Here is a 15672-nt window from a genome sequence, read left to right as displayed (position 1 = left end):
TGTTAAACCGGTACAATAAAAATGCTTGCCAGATTTTTATTACTTTCTGAGGTTGAAAAGTCCATTTTTTTTTTTACTAATTTCCAAACAGCTTTCATATTTAAGTTTAAAAAAAAGAAAAAAGAAAGATAAGCGAAAACTTATTCAAAATATACGATCCTCTATTTTGGCTTCTGTTACCAGGGAAGAAAATTGAGATTATGTGTATGTTTTGTTACTTTCTTACATTATAGAGATCGCATAGTTACAAATAGAGGAAAATCTATTATTCTGGCGCAAAGTAGTTTTTCACATCAACTCTGAATAACTTTAAATTATGGCAAAAACATAGCTGTGTACTTACTAATTGTGGGGATTTTCAAATAGTTCGTTTCCAGCCCAACATTTTTCGTCTTCTGCTAAAAGAAAATCAAGGAGTCTAAATTGAATTTTTATTCATTACAATTTCCTGAAATGTAGTTCTTAATGGTTTCTGATGTGCCTAAAGGCATGAATCTTAAACTACTTCCCCCCACCCCCAACCACAGAACTAGGGATATGAGAAAGACCCATTTGGTTACTGGTATTAAATTTCCACTGTATACATTAATCTGCTCTCAGAGTATTTTCCCTCAGTATATTTTGCATCAAGGGCCTATAATAAAGTCCTTGGTAGGTTATGTTTAACGAGCAATTGATTACAGAGCTGTATATCCCCAAACTGAACATATTTTCTACAAACAGCAAAATAGTTAGGAGGGTTGGGGGTGGGGAGGAGGGAGGTTAGACACATGCTTCCTTTTATTTAAAAAATCTTTTAGGAGCTTGGGAATGGTTCTGATTTCATAATGCCAAGGTTATACTGAGAGGAATCCATTTCCATCTAGGTTTTGTAATGGAGATTGTAGTCTTCATCAATTATTAGTAGGCTTTGAGGCAGTGTGTGTGCGTGCATGTGTGCCTGCATGTGAGTATGCACGCATGCATGGGCACACACGCGTTTAAGTTTTGGGAACAGGAGTAAACACCCCCCTGAAAAAAAAAAGAATAAAAGAGCTTGTATTGCTAACTATATGATTCAAAGCTGTATTGAAGCTACCCGCCTGACAAGATAGTGGCTTGTGCTTTTTAAGAGATAGTTCTTTATTCCCTCATTCTTTAGATCCATCCATCTAGCCTCATCTTGGAATATTCTCGGCCAGAATCCTCTGCCCACTGAGTATTCCCCCGACAATTACTGTTGCTCCTTACCCTTGGAGCTTTGAAAGCCTGTGTAACATTAGCCTATCTAGCCCAGTGAAAATGTCTTTCCAGATTAGTGTAATGTTAATACTGCTGGCTCCCTGCTTTTGACCTGAAGTGGAATATATTGCACTGCTGGAGCAGATGGGATCAGAGTTTCATTGGACTGCAGAGATTGGCTGGCTGTCTGCCAAAAATGCAGTGCTCAGGCTCAGAAAAGCAGGCTTGAATCTATTCTCTGCTCTCAGAGAGAGAAAACAAAAGTGTCACATAAGTTTGTGTGGAATCAAAATACATTTGTTAAGATCGTTCATCTGCAGATGTTTACCCGGCATTGGAAAAGTAATTGAATCTTCGGGTGTAAAATGGAGACATCTTTATTCAGTTTTGCTGCAAGACATGAGACAAAAGCCAGAGCAAAGAATAAAACAAGAAATTATCTGAACTCCATTTAACCTTCTAGTTGAATGCTGATCTCACCATAAGAATACAAATGTGTACATGTGGAGTGTTTAAAGTCTGTCTCCTTTTTTATGAGTGCAAATAGATCTTAGTCTGAAATAATAAACCAAATTCATAAATAATTTTTTTAAAAAGCTGAGTTAGATACCCATGTGAAACAATTATCCAGATAATTCCAAACTGGGATCTAAAATTCTAGAGGCAGGGTTGGGGAGTGTGTGTGTGTGGGGGGGGGGGGGGGGCAGTATATGTGTCCTAAATTATCCATACTATCTCTTATTGACTGCAGCATTCAAACAAATGCTCAAGACCCTTGCTGGTTTTGTGTACACAGAGAGCCTGGAATCATTCCCATACCTACTCCAAAATAGATATTCTTGTTGACGGTTTCCTTCACCTGGAACACTGGGAACACTGGTTAAACACTTCAGTAACTGCAGCTAGGATCTGTGGTTGTCAGATTTAGCAAATTAAAATACAGGACGCCCATTTAAATTTAAATTTCTGATACACGCCTTATGATGTTTTAGTAGAAGTGTAGCCCAGATATTGCATGAACCGTGGAATATGCAATAGTTGTATAATACTTACGTCAAACATTTATTCACTGTTCATTTGAAGTTTAACTGGGCATCTTGCATGTGATCTGACAACCCCAAGATGTGCTCTTTATTGTGACTTTCCGAATATGCAAAGTTCCCGTGCTACACACACACACACACACACACACTCCCAACTTCCAGGATTGAGCACACTTTTTAAAAAAAAAAAAAATGTATCCATTGGGTTATTTCTAAGTTTATTTTAATCATATTTTCCTCCCAAGTACAGCCTTTCCACAGCAGTAAAACATATGCTGTTTGCTGCCTAAGTAGATGGGTAATGTAAGCTGTGATGTGGAGAGGATTCTTCTCTTATCCGTTCTCTCTGAGGGTGTAGTTACAGAAACATATATATGTGCTTTTATCTGCGATAAGAGCTACCATCTGCTAGCTGCAATGTGCACAGCTTACCGTCTGAAGTGCTTATACATATTATGAAAACACACAGCTTTTGTGTATGTTGAGAATCCATATAGACAGTGTTCTAATAAACCAGGATATTAGGTCTTCAGATATGTCAAGTGGACGCAGAAGAGAACCACCCTATGGACCAGGGCGGTTAGAGATGGCCCATTGCCGGGGCCTATTGCTGCCAGTAGCGTTATTGTGACCTTTCCATAGCGCCTTATTTGCAACCTCTCCCCCGCAAGAGAATTATTTTAAATAAATGGAACCTCTTGGATGAGAAAAGGGCTTTGCCTCCGTCAAAGAGTAGAAGCTTTCATGCCGGGGACACCCGATCCCTGAACTGTGTGGTGCCTCGATGTGAGCCACGGGAGAGCCGGAGACAGCGAGACAGGACGTATAAATTTGAGTTACTTTGACCTTTAATCCAGGAGAGCACGAAGAGAAATGCGCTAGGAAGGTCGGTCTGTAGCTGTCTGGAGGCTGATAAGCTGTAATAAAGGTGCACTCCGTTGCAATTCATCTAAAGCTTCCATTGCTATCATGCTCCTTTTTCGATTTTTGTTACCTCGAGTACTTATCTAAATCCCTTTCAGTGCCAGCTTGAATGCACTTTGTGTTCTCTCCAGCTGTGACTAGGGCTGCCTGCGTGCGTCAGTGTGCTGCGGCGCACACTCGGCCCGTTGTTTGACAAGAACCAATGCCAACACCTAATTAAGGATAAGCCACAGAGCTCTCGGCTTTATCTTTGTCAACTGCTCCGTTCCTAGCTTTCTGCCTAGTTGAGTTTTTAATGACAGGAGCAACAGTTCGGTGCAGCATTCCTCAAGCCATCTCAGCGGCTGACCGCGCCCCGGGGGTGTGGCCCGCGCGGGACCCCGGGCAGCTCTGCCTGGGCCGCCTGCCCGCCGCAGGCCACCGGCCGGGCGCCGCGCACACGGGCTGGAGGGGACATACAGGGGTCCCTCCAAAGAGGATTCACGGTTTCCCAAGCGCCTCATTTCTAAAGAAAACCCCACCTGGGTCAATCCCGTGTTACAGCGCATTAAAGTTCTAAGTCAGTTTTTGCAAATATAAGGGTTCCGCAGGCCCTACAACGCTGGCAAAATTAGAGGGAGTGGGGCGCCTGCGGGGCTCAGCAGTTGAGCATCTGCCTTTGGCTCGGGGCGTCATCCTGGCCTGATCGAGTCTCCCGTTGGGCTCCCCCAGGGGAGCCTGCTTCTCCCTCTGCCTGTGTCTCTCATGAATAAATAAATAAATAAATAAATAAATAAATAAATAAATAAATAAATAAATAAATAAATAAAATATTTTTTAAAATAGATTAGGCTGTGTGATACTGACTTTCAGACAGCCAGGTAGCTCTATTTATTATTTCTTTTTTTTTTTTTTTAAAGATTTATTTATGATAGAGAGGGGCAGGCAGAGAGAGAAGCAGGCTCCATGCACCAGGAGCCCGACGTGGGACTCGATCCCGGGTCTCCAGGATCGCGCCCTCGGCCAGAGGCAGGCGCTAAACCGCTGCGCCACCCAGGGATCCCCCAGGTAGCTGTATTTATAATGGTGACTGCCGCGTTTCGATTTATCAATGCATATCCATACAGGTGTGTCTATGAAGAGAAAGACAGCACCTTGTGTCATGCTTTAGTTTCTGCGCTTTTGTATGAAACTCACACAAGTGCAGTCCTCTTCCTAGAAGGTAGCTTTTGTTGTTAGTTTTAAATCTGTCCGTTTGCATTTCTCTTTGTTCTGAGACTACTAATTGAAGCTTCATGTTTTAAATGATTGATCAAGGTAGGGGCACCTGGGTGGCTCTATCTGTTTAGCATCACCTGCCTTGGGCTCAGGTCATGATCTCAGGGTCCTACGACCAAGCCCCACGGTGGGCTCTGCTCAGCGGGGAGTCTGCTTCTCCCTCTCCTTTTGTCCCTCCCCCAATTTGTGCTTCCTCTCAAACTCGCTCTCTATCAAATAAATGAAATCGTTTTTAAAAATATTTTATTTATTCATTAGAGACACAGAGAGGCAGAGGGAGAAGCAAGCTCCCTACAGGCAGCTGGATACAGGACTGGATCCCAGGACCCTGGGATCACTGCCTGAGTGGAAGGAAGACACTCAACCACTGAGCCACCCAGGTGCCCCTAAATAATTTTTTTTAAATGATTAGGGTAATGTCATGGAACATCAAGCTGTCCCAAGACAATAAGACTTGCTAAAAGATCATTGAAGTTTAAAAGTACCCAAAATGCTGAGTTAACTATATCACTGTTGGTATGATTTTTGAGAATGTTAAGGGCACCTACCTTGGGTGGGGAAGAAATGGATTATTTGCCCCAGTTTCTGCTGCTCCTTCATTTCAATTTTATGTTAGTTTGAAAATTACACAACATCCTTTGTTCTGTCTACAAAATCCTCTTTTTTTTTATTTTAAGATTTTTTGTTTATTCATGAGAGAGAGGCAGAGACACAGGCAGAGGGAGAAGCAGACTCCATGCAGGGAGCCCTCGATCCCCGGTCCCCAGGATCACGTCCTGGGCCGAATGCGGCGCTAAACCATTGAGCCACCCTGGCTGCCCGCAAAATCCTCTTAAAAAAAAAAATTCACTTAGATGTTTTGACTCCACTCAAACTTTTATTTTGTTCTTAACTGATAATTCTGTATAACATACAATGAGGGGTTCAAATATTCTATAGCAAAGGGAGATAGCAATAGTAATAGTGACTAATTACTAATTTTATTTAACAGAGAATCTGAGGTTGGTCCCTATATGCTCTGTACTATGCTAGATATAGAATGGCTAAGAAATATGAGAATTCCTCTATGGCAGGCAGGAGCATAGAGTCCAGTTAAAGAGATAAGATATTCTGTATCTAACATCTCCCTGCATGATCTTCACAAATAGTAGTAAAGCTCTACAAATATTTTAATGAGTCTCAAGTAGGATATACTTGTTCGTCTTCTCTGCATGCATCAACCCAGGCCTGTCAACAAAAACAAAGTAAGGAACTGAGTCTCTTATCCACTTAATTTAAACCAAATGTTTGCTTTTGCCCAAATTGTCTGAATACCTCAGATAAAACTTGCTCATCTGAGTTATTGCATCCTCAGTGATTTCTGCATGCCAGCAGAGAAAGCCTCCCTTCTTCATGCTCCTCTCACATGTCAGAAGCTGGGACGCAGTCTAATTTGCCATATTTCCTCAAGGATCTCTAGCTAAGACAGTTTCACTGTTTTCCCTGATGAACATTGTTTTTCTGAGTGGTGGTAATGGGTTTGCACTGAGTCATCCGTACTCTAAGGCTCCCTGAGAGGCCAGAGGCCCTCCTGGCAATATGACTGTGCAGATATTTGTGTGCGTCCTGTAACCACAAAGTTCAGTTATTTATCTTCTTTGTGTTAATTGCACCACAATGAAATCATTTAATACAGCTTTATCTCTATTTGGTCCAGCTCCTCAAAGCTAGTCTTCTTTTTTTTTTTTTTTTTTTTTTTAAGATTGTATTTATTTGAGATAGAGAGAGAAAGAGAGAGAGAATACATGAACAGGATGGTGGGGGAAGGTCAGAAGAGAGAGGGAGAAGCAGACTCCCTGAGGAGCAGGGAACCCAATGCGAGGCTTGATGCTGGGCTTCATCCCAGGACCCTGAGATCATGACCTGAGGAGAAGGCAGGTGCTCAACAGACTGAGCCACCCAGGTGCCCCAAAGCTAGTCTTCTAAAGCATTGTCTTACTCATAAGGTAGCAAACACAGATTTCTCAATAGGCTGGTTCACATGAGAGTCTGATGGATTGGACATGGTTGGGCTACATCTTCTACAATACGCCTTTTCCTAAATTGGTGCTTTTGTGGCTGGGGTAGATGATATCAGAAATGTCATGTGATCAAGATCTCTTAGCTCTATGAGGAATTTCTTAGTTGTTAGATGGATCTTCTGTTAAAGAACTATCCTATCTACACTCTATAATAATAACAGTTCTGTCCAGAAAGATATGAGTACAACCCCTTTAAGGGTGTTATATTGATCCTAGAATTACTGCAGTTCATGAGACAATGAAAAAACAGTAGTCTTTCATTGAATTGAATCTTTGGTGAAATAAACTAGCTTCAGATACAAGTACAACAGATCTAAAACTGACCAAATGAGCAAAGAAGAAATAATCTGGATTTTGCAAATTAAATGAATTTTTTTCTACAGGCAGAAGCAACTGACAATGTTTCCCATTTGAACTTTCAAGTTATAATCATAATTTGTATTTTTTTAAACAAAACCTGAAGGCATATTGCATCAATAGTTGATAGAAGGGATGCCTGGGTGGCTCAGAAATTGAGTGTCTGCCTTCGGCTCAGGGCGTGATCCTAGAGTCCCAGGATCAAGTCCTGCATCAGGCTCCCTGCATGGACTCTGTGTCTCCCTTTGCCTATGTCTCTGCCTCCCTCTCTCTGTGTGTGTCTCTCATGAATAAATGGGTAAAATCTTTAAAGAAAAAAAATAGTTGATAGAGAATAGCCTTCTGTTCTAGATATGAAGAGTCTCATTTACAATATTCCTATGGTTTACTCTGATCATATTAACTTTAATTAGGAAATAAAAGTAAGCATATTAGGTAAAATGCAGAGGCATAATATTTGGGAATTACTATTCGGGAGTTACTTTGAACTTGTAGATTTTTGTTAATCATAAGCGAAGTATGAAAATATATTTTTCATTTCCTGTTTTCTGTGTGCATACCCTGCTGTCTATAGTTAAGCCAACCTTCTCTGCATTTGGACCAGTGGATTTTCACATTAGCACTTTTTTCTTTATATACAGGCTCGGTGTTAAGTAAAAGAGAATGCTTGTTCCACATAACCTTTATTTATATGCATGTTTCCTTGAATTTCTTACTGAAAACTACCAATTATACCTGAGTTTATTGTGCATAAAACATTTCTGTTTTCTAAGCATAAACACAGAGTTATTGCTAGGAGGCTATCCTCTACTATTTATTTAACATGAACTAAGAAATTCAAATTCATATTAAAAATAGACTCACTACTTAAGGCCACATTCAATCTGATTTAACACATGCAAGAGTAATCCATCTACTTATAAGACCTGTCCAGAAACCATTGTTTTAATACAAAAGGTGACCTATTTGTTTTACTAGACAAAAGTGTATGTGTCATGGGTCGATAATTAACCTCCTGAATGTTTGCCCCCTCCTAAGTCAGGTATCTCAAGCTGCTTATACTCAAAAGTAAATGAACTGCATAGTGAAATAAATTGTGTGACTAAAACATGCATTGCATCATATGTTGCTCTTCCGTAGTTTGGAAGAACCGGTGCAAATCTTTTATAAGAGAAACGCCAACATGGAGCTGTAGGGTAGTTTCACCTCTGGCTGAATCCCATGTCAGTGTGGTAATTACCAGGCCCAGTCAATAATACCTCTCCTCAGTATAATTGCAAATCCAGTACAACCATGACCAGAACTAAATTGCTTCAGAACAATCAATAGGAATCTTCTGATTATGTTCCCGGGTGTATGCATCAAATATAAAGAGGAAAACTGTCCATTCAAGCAAAAGGTCAATTTTATAAATAAAAAATACTGTATAAAACTCATGTTGTGTTTTATGTTCTTTCCTGGTTACTTGTCCATGGAAAGAAAGTATGTAGCAAGGAATTCATCAGCAGACATAGGGTAAACCAAGAAAAGCAAGAATAATTTTGAGTGAAAGATATATGCATGACTGAGGATAAGCTGGTCAATTCAGCAAATACCTTCCTTCTATTCTGAAACAGAGCTTTGAACATAAAACTAAAATCCCTGTGCTTTTTGGTAAGCACCAGTCATTAAAGGGGCTAGTTAACTAATGGGTCCCATAAGTTGCTGGTTCCATTAGAAAGTAAGATTAGAGCTATTAATTTCCTATCAGAGGCATGTAATAATATAGATTATTTGAAAGGGTCACTGTCCCATCTGTTGAGATCACTGCCCTTCAAACTGGGGAACAGAATTTCCAGGCAGATGAGAAGATTAGAACCATAGAGCTACAGAGCTAAGCAAAATAATAATAATAACAACAATAACAATAATAATAATAACAACAACAATAAATTGTTTGCTGATGACCGACTTGAGCTAAGTTGTGTCATCTCACATCCAGTCACATGAAAGCATCTTTGGGTCTAGGAAATTCGGCACTGGGTTCCATAAAGCTTGGTGATGAGAATGCCCCCTCATGAGGCTAAGTAGAGACAAGAGGGGTGTGACCAGCAGAGAAGGGAAGAGAAAGACAGGAAAAGACATGGGGATCTTCTTCATGTGATTATGACACAAAAAGAAAATTTAAGACCAAAAGATTAGAGCTTTTCTAGAATGTATCATGATATATTCTGCTTTCTCTTTTTAAAGTTATTCTTTGGTCTTAACAAAGAAAGTAGGGGGACACCTGGGTGGCTGAGTGGTTGAGTGTCTGCCTTTGGCTCAGGTCATGATCCCAGAGTCCCTTTGGAAAGCCTGTGTCGTCTCTGCCTTTCTCTGTGTCTCTCATGAATAAATAAAAAAATCTTAAAAAAAAAAAAAAAAAGAAGGGTGGGGGGAAAGGGAATTGGTGCTGACTCACATTTGCCTGTGTTCTGATCTCTCTTCCCATCTTTTCTGCTTCTGGGCTGGGAGGTATGAGTGGACCGTATGCCACAGTACCCTGAGTTCCAGAGTCCTCAGCGACTTTCCACCAGCTGGTGAAGAATTGCACACTCACTAGCTCGAGACAGGCCATCCATGGTCTGCCTCCACCCACCTTCCAGGATACTTCTCTGCCCCCCATCTGGCTTGGGTTCCACAGCGTTCCCAGCACGTCTGCACAGCATCCAGTGTGCCCACTGCCATTCACCATCACTTCACTCTAGCTGTGATCAGAATGTTCCTCCCTCATCCAGGCCCACCCACATCCTACCCTTTTCTCCAATACCCGGGCAATGCCAGAAAGCCTCCCCAGTCCTTCTCTTGTAAAAAGTCTTTCCTTCTTAAGAACTCCCACTTTGTTCAGACTCTCCATGATTGTCTTTGATTTGAGTTATAATGAAGGAGGTATCAGTGAAGGCTGGCCGTCACAAGGAGTAGTAACAGAAAGAATGTGCTACTACTACCAAGATAAAACTTAACTAAAATACTGGCTATGTAATGAAGTCTCCTTATACACACGTTAAAATTAACCATGCCTAGAGCTGGCTCTGTCCTCTGTTGGGGCCCTTAAAAACTAATAGAGAAAACCGTGACTCCTAATTGCCCAAGTTTTCAAAATGCAGGAATCTATCATGGATATAAAATCAATACTTTATATCACTTCTTGAAATGTTGCTGACATACCATTTATACATGAATAAAACTGAATAAAGCAAAGTGTGTAAAGATGCTTGTCACTTTCAACGTAAAAAACACTGGATCCGAGGTCTTTTCACCTAAGCAAATATTTCAGCAGATGCTAAGTGAGAGAAAGAGAGAGAGAAATTAATTTAAATGTTCTAGTAATTTCCAAAGAGTCAAAAGTAGCACCTGTCTCCTGAGAGCACATCTTGTGTGTGTATCACATTGTCTAGGCTTCTTTTTAGCAGCCAACCCCCACCAGCAAACAGGAATCCTGCAGTTGGCATTTTTACATTAAGGTATAAATGAAAACGTTGCAGTCAAAACAACGTAAAAGGCTGTTAAATAGCTGATAATTTCATCAAGTCAAAAATGAATGTAGCTGTATTAGAAGCATAATGCTATACACATTTTCAATTACCTCCTTAACCCTTCGAGGAAGCTAAAATGTTGTCGGTGAGGCCCTGCATGAAGAGGCACAACACAGCACACCAGCCCCCTCCATCACTCCGTCTTGGCGTCCACTGGAAGGGGACTGGGTGGACTGTTGCCCACATCAGTTTTAAATTGCTCAAGCAATTGTTTCCTGTAGATTAATTTGTAATTCTAAATTTCCAGGCGAATGAAATGTGAGCCTGTCCCTCCCTCAGGCCATTTACAGAGCTATAGCTTTCCTATAATCTGAGGCTGGTGCTAACATGAGAACACAGGGCGGGGGAGGGGGGCAAGGAAGAGAGTGGGGGTGGGTGACAGAGGGAGGAGAGAGTGAGGAAGACCCAAGCCAGTAATAGGATCTCTGTCCGCACCCTTGTCAACCTCATCAGTATTCCCTACATCCTTATACAGCTGGCAGTTTTGCACAATGGCATGTCCTTCCATTTTATGCCTCATCCCGCTAAATAAATAAATAGACAATAATTTGAAGATGTTTGCAGTATGGAGAGACATGTATCTACAATATTCACAATGGAGTGAGTTGTATTCACTGGTTTTAATGAACTGGTGAGTCCTCTCCCTTTATTTGAGCCTTACCCAGGTCTGCCACTTTGCTCTGAGACCAAATTACCTGTCACGTTGTGGAAAAGATTGGGTCCATGAGAGGAAATGCATCCTCTAAGTGCAAAGCTCTAAGTAATTACTTCTAGCTGGTGGTTTCATTCAGTGTTTGTGAGCAGCCACTTCTCATGGAAGGCTATACAAGACTACGTATTTCTTTTAACCAGAAACTTCTCCAGAGTTCACGGTTTAACACAGTGATACTTAACCTTTCTTTGGGACATAGACCCCTATGGGAATCTGACTTTTTGTTTTGTCTTGGTTTTTTTGCAATCGGATTTTTTTAGTATGTGGGTCCTCTTTGAAAATGCCCATGAGCTGAGCAACAAAATTCTGCTTTCGTATTGACTCTCCCTCATGAAGTCAGAATAGAAAAACAATCTTTAGGAAAAAGTGTATTTTGCACAGCTCACTTTCATTTTTCATGCAAATATTTGTGGCTATTTCCTAAATTTAATTTAAATCCATCCAAAAATGTGCAAAAACAGGTCAGATTAGATTGTGTCCAAAAGTAAATTTCAATATGAAGTCAGCCGGAGTTGTCTTTAAGCAGACATAGAACATGGGACTTGGATGTGGGCATGCGCCTGTCGTTTTTTGACTTCAGCTCTTTGTTTTGAAGGCAAAAGGTCTTCAAAACAGAGAGTTTCCTTAGCTCCATTTGCCAGACAAAGGGAGACTTTTATCAAAGCATTCTAGTGCACTGCATGTGGTAATATTTCCTTTATCTGCTTAGTTAATAAGACCATTTTTGGCAAAGTCTGAATCACCAATATCAATGTTACGATATAATTATTGTTAAAAGGAAAACAGGATAAAAGATCTGTTAGGTCAGAGGGTATCTGAATCATTTTCCCCTGGACCTGCTTCCACGCTGATACAGGAGGTAATGTGTGGCAAGAACTTGGAAAAAGATTTCCTTCTTCACCGGGGGATTAACACCTCACATTCAGACATAAAGGTGCTCTGTCTGTGCAGAGATACCCAGACTCTTCTAGTGGAGCTTGACTTGACAAGGCAATCAACCGAAGTCCAGATAGAGCCCAGGAGGCCTTCAACTGATGTTTGCTGAACAATTTTTAAAAGGCAGAACAGGAGTCGGCTTGTCAGACCACATGTTGTTTAGTTTCTGATTTTAAATAATTTATTGGGCATTAAACTACCAATGAGGTAAAAATGATTGCCACACTTTGGGGGAGAAACTATTTTAAAAATCTGAATGTTCTGTGCATTCAACTGCTGTTGACTGGTTGAGATACATAAAAGTGTTGTGGAACATGAGGGACTATTTAAAATATCTTCACAGTTGTCAAAAGCTCAGTGGTTCTGCAAAATTTCTATTTGGCCTGGAGAGGGTAAATGGGCCTCATACACACACATATTTCTCGGCTCTCTTTTATGCCTCCTTTACGCCACATGCACATCTAAGTATCTTCTTAGTTGGAATAATTAAATCATTAAAGCTATCTCAGCTCAGGATACTGCTTTCATTTTTTTTTTAATACAGAGAAATGAGAATGGAAGTAATATTTTCCCCAAACAGATGAACCCATATCACCCTCCGAGATATAGGTGGTGTCTAAATGTCACCAGTACAGCCAGACCCTGGAATATCAACCTTGAGTAGACTTCTTGTAGTCTCATGTGCCAAACTGAAAAGATGAGGACTCTAGCAACAGTGACAGTCTAGGAAAGCCTCTTAGGAACATTTCAAGTATGCCAGGAAACATCTGAAGGAAACATGTAAATATGTAAACTCCAAGCTGAGACTGGAAGTCCTAGGGAAGCATAAGTCTTCCTGTAAAATGACCACTTAATTGGATGTAGCCCTCTCCCTGGTCGTCGCCTTTAGTCCCCAATGCACCTGATTGAATGTCCTTCCTTTTGTGACTGAAAAAAATTTTTAAAAAGGTCCAAAAACTTGGTGTTGAGAGAACATGTGCCGAACACAACCAGTCACCATTCCCCAAGAAGTACTCCTGTTGAGCAATGTCCTTATGCTTTGCCAAAGCACTTATGTCAGGTGCCCTTAGGAGAAGGGCAGAGACTAACAACACTAGCAGAACTAACAACACTAGTCCAATAAATTGAAGCCAAATACTCCAGAGTGGGGTGCCTGGTGGCTTAGTGGTTGAGCATCTGCCTTTGGCTCAGGTTGTGATCCTGGGGTCCTGGGATCAAGTCCTATATCAGGCTCCCCACAGAAAGCCTGCTTCTCCCTCTGCCTATGTCTCTACATTTCTTTCTGTGTCTCTCATGAATAAATCAATTTAAAAAATCTTTTAAAAACAAAAATAAATAAGAAATACTCCAGGGTACCTCAGACTGGTAGGGAACCACCTTCTTCTTGGTTAAGGAGGAGTTATAATTCTGCAGTTTCTGAAAGTGGCACCTTACATGAATTACCCAGGGTGTTAAATTATGATGACCTTAATTCATCTCAGATATTTCCTTTCTGATTACCAGGACATGGCAAGCAACTTTTAAGATGTCTCCAAAAAACAGTAGGGTGAAATAATACCATTGAGTTACTTTTAGAAGAATATGGAGACAGTTCTCCATTCTGTCCTGACATTTGCTTGTGAACCAACTCAGTACCATGTTGGTGATTTGCATATAACAGCCTCCTGGCACAAATTAACTGGAACAAGTTCCCATTGCAGCTAATAAACTCACTGTAACAAGTCCCTCAACTTTGCCTGGTCACACTGCTCAGCAGGATTGCCATATGTGGAACTGGATTGCAAGATAAAAATAACATCATTTTGTGCTTTCAAACCCATACAACTCTATATTGTCTCTTTGGAAATAAGATTTGTTTAACGGCCAGTGATTATCTCCTATCTGGCTTGCTCTAATACCAGTTGTGGGTTTGGGGGAGGGGGTATTGGTTGTTGTTGTTTTTTAATCACTAGTGTTATCTGTACTTTGGAAGGAGAGCTACAATTAAACATATTTTGAACAGAAGAGGAAAAGGCAGCAGGGCTCTTTTGGCATCAGTTCACACAGCCTATCATTCCAAAACATTTCTGGTTTTACACTGGTCTCATCAACCAATGTCAGCACAGCTGAGGTGACTGTGCTAATTAACTGTCCTGCCGAACCAGCTGAGAAAGCTTGTATAAACTCCCTGGGAATATGAGCTGTTAAGAAGAAATTCTATCCAATGGAGCAAGGGACCAAACCCAAATATAGAATCAAAACATGGAACAGTTGCCCTTAACCATCAGGTGATAACATCATCAGCTACAAGATGTTAGAGAGTTAGCAGAGCTGAATACAAGGCCAGTAAGACAGAATAAAAAAAATAATAATCACATGCAAAGAGGTCAAAGTCTCTTTCCTTCCCCTATTTGAACAAAGCATTTGGGGGTAGCCAGCATAGCATCTCTAAAGGATGAAAGTGCACCTGCTCCTGAAGTCTGTTCTCAAGAGAAAACTGATCCAATATAAAACAGCTCTATAGTCTCACAGAGGCTGTTGGAGGTGCTATACTACTGGCTGGAAGCGAGGACAGTTGGCCCAGGGAGATGAGATGGGAGGTGTGGTCTGGACAGTGAGGATCAAAGACCTAAGAGGTTGTGCATAACTTGGCACATGGATAGGAAAGACCTGGTGTTGGTGTAGGAGAATGAGAGGCTATAAGGAACTTTAGCTGTTAAGGGGTAGGCGGCAGAGTTTTAATAAAAGTTGCAGTGCTGGGGCACCTGGGTGGCTCAGTCAGTAAAGTGTCTGCCTTTGGCTCAGGACTTGATACCAGGGTCCTAGGATTGAGCCCCGTGTCCAGCTCCCTGCTTGGCAGGGAGTCTGCTTCTCCTTCTCCCTCTGCCCCTCCCCCTGCTGATGCTTGGCTTCTGTATCTCTCTCAAAAATAAGTAAGTAAAATCTTCTTTTAAAAAAAGTTGCATGGTCCAAGTATTCCTACCATCACTACTGAAAAAAAACATTTCTTTTTCTGGGAGATACGGATGAGGGGAGTATAAAGTTATTTAAGTTTTTTAAAGATGAAATTGTGTACCAATATGCGGATGCTTCCATGCTTCCATTAGGTCAAGTAAACCATAGCGTTAGAAGAGAAACTGAGAGTCTTTTCAGTGGTCACCCTTGTAAAGTCATCATTTGGGGGTTCAAGAATAGAGGTGACAACACATATCTATTGAAAACTGAAGGTTATTGTTGTCATGTCATAGAACAAATATTTATTACTTCCTATAAACATACCAATAATGAAGGGAGAGACACAGGAAGGTGTTTTAGGGATAATTCCTCTGAAAGTTCAGGTTTAAGTTAAAAAGTTCTTGAGATAAAAGTGGGCTGGTTTCCTGAAACCAGCAACCTGAAATCCTACGCGTCCTCACTGTCACAACTAGTGTTGCAGCAACAGAGAGTGGTTGCCTTGGAAAAAATCCTTCCATACATTTCAGAGAAGACAGGCTTGAGGCAGATGCTCCCAGCTAGTTACAGGCATGGATTCAACACTGTGTGTGGAGAGGTCCACAACCAGTTAAAGACAAATAAGCCACATCCCATTAACTAGCTCAGCCTAATTTACATTTTCTTTAAGAACAGAC

The sequence above is a fragment of the Canis lupus genome, chromosome 11, assembly GCF_011100685.1.
Source record: "Canis lupus familiaris isolate Mischka breed German Shepherd chromosome 11, alternate assembly UU_Cfam_GSD_1.0, whole genome shotgun sequence".
Classification (NCBI taxonomy): domain Eukaryota; kingdom Metazoa; phylum Chordata; class Mammalia; order Carnivora; family Canidae; genus Canis; species Canis lupus.
This window is presented reverse-complemented; position numbering follows the sequence as displayed.